The following is a 4144-nucleotide window of genomic DNA, read 5'->3' on the forward strand; positions in this document are numbered from 1 at the left end:
TTATCACATTTTCTTGCATATTGTAATTGCTTGTTCAGCTTCTCTAGAAACGTTTCTGTTGTTATAGATAAATCATAAATATGTACCAGTGGTTTATTGACATAACGTATATACTCTTTTACTATTATTCCTGTTATTTCATCATAATTGTAGTTATTCGAACTCTTAATTGTAGTTTTTCCTTCCTCAATACATGCAGGAAACAAAAAAATATATTTATTATAACGCTGAAAACTTGGCTTTCATACCCATTTTATAGCTTTTTACTTAACAGAATAGAAATAATTTACATTAAATGTTTTACTTAGTTCATTATCAATTTGTTTATAATTTTTTTACTATATTTATAATGTAGTTAATAAATGTATTTGCTAAATCTCTAAATTCTTATTATATTTTCCTCTGTCACTAACTACACAATCAAGTAACATTACTTTCTTATCGTGTTTATCTAGTCTATTAACGAAATTCCTTTGTATGTTGTTTGTTTGAAGTTAAGCACAATGGGCTATCCGTGCGCTGCCCACCACGGGTATCGCAACCCGGTTTTTAGCATTGCAAGTCCGCAGACATATCGCTGTGCCACTGGGGAGCTTGTATGTTATATGGTCAGTAGAACAAAATTAAGGATGCCATGCTGAATCATAGGGGCTCTCTGACCTGGCTGTTTAACTCACGTGTACATAGAGTGCTCTTCAGATTGAAAATTCGAATTAGAACTGATTACTTACCGAACAATTTTTCACTTAGGAGACATTATATACACGAGAATTATCTGTCATAATATGTATTTTTTTTTACACCCGCGATTTGATGACATAGACATATAAACTACATTTATTTCGTGTGGTTATGAGGAGTGATTAAGCGTATATTAGTCGAGATATGTTTTGATTTATCACATGCGAATTTCATTCTGCCAGGCATCCTTAAATACCTTGCAGGTTTTGTTTCTTCCCTGCCATTGGTCTTGGCAGACTGGCATGGCAGGTTTTTAATCTTATGTTTAAGAAGTACCTGGTGAATATAAATTACATCTCTTAACGCTAGTTTTTGGTTTTTCTCACTTTTATATTTTAGACTACCGTCTGAAGGTTGTGGAACACTTGGACTGCATCAAATGCATAAGAAAAATCCAGTCAGATGTATAAATGGCTGGTACGTACCCTTATAGTTTAAGCAAAAAGTTTGATGGTAAGAAATACCACTTATTGAAAGGTCCTCTTTTATTATTTTTTCTTTCTTAATTGAATGGTTATATTTGTACCTTTGGTTCCATCAACGACAATGTCATTCCACTTCTCGGTCTACATATTCTTCTGTCGTCATGAACTAGAGTGGACCATACATTGGTTAGGATGGTCTGAGCACTTCTGTTCGAAGACTTCTCCAGAAAAAGAATTCATATTAAGGTAAGAGTCTTAATAATATTTGTAATATATATATATAATTTGAAAAATCCTTTTAATCAGACGAATATATTCTTCAAGAGTTTCATTAAATATATAAAACGTGTCAAATAAAAGTTTCAAATGTGAAACGTGTCAGATAAAAGTTTCAAATGTGAAACGTGTCAAATAAAAGTTTCAAATATAAAACGTGTCAGATAAAAGTTTCAAATATAAAACGTGTCAGATAAAAGTTTCAAATGTGAAACGTGTCAGATAAAAGTTTCAAATATGGACAAAATATTAAACCAACTAAAATATCTAAAAAAAAAATATATTGAAAATCTCGAGATTTGAAGAAATCAAATCCCGGATTCAAGTTATCACTGAAAGTATAGCAAAAAAATGTAAAAATATAAAACAGTATTAACTGAACTTTAGAACAAAAGAATATGGAAATATAAACACATTTAAAATCTGGCAGAAAAAGAACTAAAAACGGATATCCCGTTCTGTAGTTTTGTGCTAAAAAACACAACGTTCTTGGTTTTATATTACTTAAACTTAGATCTTCTAAAACTATACACAGTTTCGCCTAAATATAGAACACCTCATCTTCTGAAGAAGTAAGTCGGACCACCAAATTTAGTATTTTTTCATTGTTACAAAAGAATGTTTTTCATTAACTCAAAGAGCCTTTATTATTTTCTATAATATTAAATTTTAGTTTAAATTTTAATCCGAAATAATTAAAATTACATATCATTTTTTGTAGGTTATGTGATATTTCTTTATGGTAAAAAAATATTTTGTTTTTCCGCAATTAAATTCATTAAATTAAACACATATTCAACAAACTCAAAATTGATTTAAAAATTGCGTTAGCTATTTCAGTGATACATAGAACTGAATTACTTTATAGAAGGATTGTTTTGGAATTGATAATTGACAATTTTAACACAAATTATTTCCATTTCTCGTAGTTACGATTTTACAATTATGTTTACACAAGGATCAATACCCTCGCCAAACTTGTATTGTTTATTTCTTTTCTTGTCTGTACAATTATTATGCCCCCCAGTGGCATAGCGGTATGTCTGCGGACTTACAACGCTAGAGTCGAATAATTTTCTATATTAACAGCAAAAATGTTCTTGGGGACCTTGAAGAACTAGAAATTAAAGTTGGTATGATAATTGTTTGTTTGTTTGTTTGTTTTTAATTAAGCACAAAGCTACACAAGGGCTATCTGTGCTCTGCCCACCACGGGTATCGAAACCCGGATATCAACTTTAATTTCTAGTTCTTCAAGGTCCCCAAGAACATTTTTGCTGTTAATATAGAATATTATTCGATAAAAATATAACTTTAATTTCGTGTTTATCTATTGGTTACTTTGTTATGGGCCAAGTGACTAGTATCCCAAACTGTGAATCAGAGGTTCGTGGTTCGAGTCCCGTTGCCGCAGAATCACGCTCCGCACTTTGGAGTCGTCGGTACGTTATTAAGTAGCAGTCAAATTCCATTTTTTGGACAGCGCATTCTAGGATTTGACATTGGAGTTTTTTTGACTGTCTGCCTTTCCTCTAGTCTATGAGTTCAAAATTAGGAACTGCTATCGCAGGTGGTTCTTCTATTGCTGTGCAAGAACTTCCCATTTTATAAGTACAAAGGTTGAGTACGTTATATTATATTTGGAGCCTTGGAGCCACGTTCTTAGATTTCTTGTTGCTACGTCCGGCCATGTTCTATTTGAAAGGTTTCCCAGTAAGGCTGATATTCAAAAGCGTTGCGTCACTCTTGGGGTATGCCACGGTTGTACAGTTATGTACGTACATGTGACTTGTGTTGCTTTTCCAGATGGAAATCCTTCTTGATCATGTCGAGTACTGTTGCCTGGAGCACTAGACAGTCTTTGCCACCGATCTTTGTGTTCGCGGATTTTCACCTATTATAAGATGCTAACCCGTAGCTTACTTCGACGGGGGTACGACTTGTTGCAAGTCTTTTTTTTAATGGTCCTGGTACCCCAATTTGAAGGTTGAAATAGAAAGCCTTGCAAATTTTTCACTAAATTGCTTATTTTCACATTAATATATTTTTGCTTTTGACATAATTTCCATCGTATCATGGCCTCCACTGCACCAAAATAAGCCTAGATTTCCACTTTATTTGCGAACTATTAGGGGTTAGCATGCTCCTAATCTCCCCACATCCTCGCGTTACCCACAAGCTTGATTCAATCTCAACTTTGGACTTCTCGCAAATATTTGCCGTCCTCCTGTGGTTAAGCGGCAAGTCTACCGCCATACAACGATAAAATTCTCTCGGGGAATACAAGAACAAATAACCGATTTTGTAGCTTTGCACAAAGAAAACAATACTTTTTCTGTGAAGGAACAATAAATATTTATGTACTGATTTTTACCTCCAAGAACCGTATAATTGCTGAGCTACGTCCATGGGAAAAGAATAGTTAAGAAAGAAGAAACTTAATCTTATAGATAACTTATAAATAACTTAATCATTTATTCAAGTTTCCTTATGAAATGATCAGAATTACATTAATGAACAACATATCGATTTTTGTATGTACGAAACCATCTAGGCTAGGCCAATACTTCATGAAATAGGACTGGAATTTACAAAATTAAAAAAAACACACGCATTAAGATCAGCAGGAGTTAATTCAATCTAATCACAAAAAGTTTAACATACTAAATATAAACGTATTGACACTCTCTGTAGTTTAGCTA

The sequence above is a fragment of the Limulus polyphemus genome, unplaced genomic scaffold (genome assembly GCF_000517525.1).
Source record: "Limulus polyphemus unplaced genomic scaffold, Limulus_polyphemus-2.1.2 Scaffold1122, whole genome shotgun sequence".
NCBI classification, from domain to species: domain Eukaryota; kingdom Metazoa; phylum Arthropoda; class Merostomata; order Xiphosura; family Limulidae; genus Limulus; species Limulus polyphemus.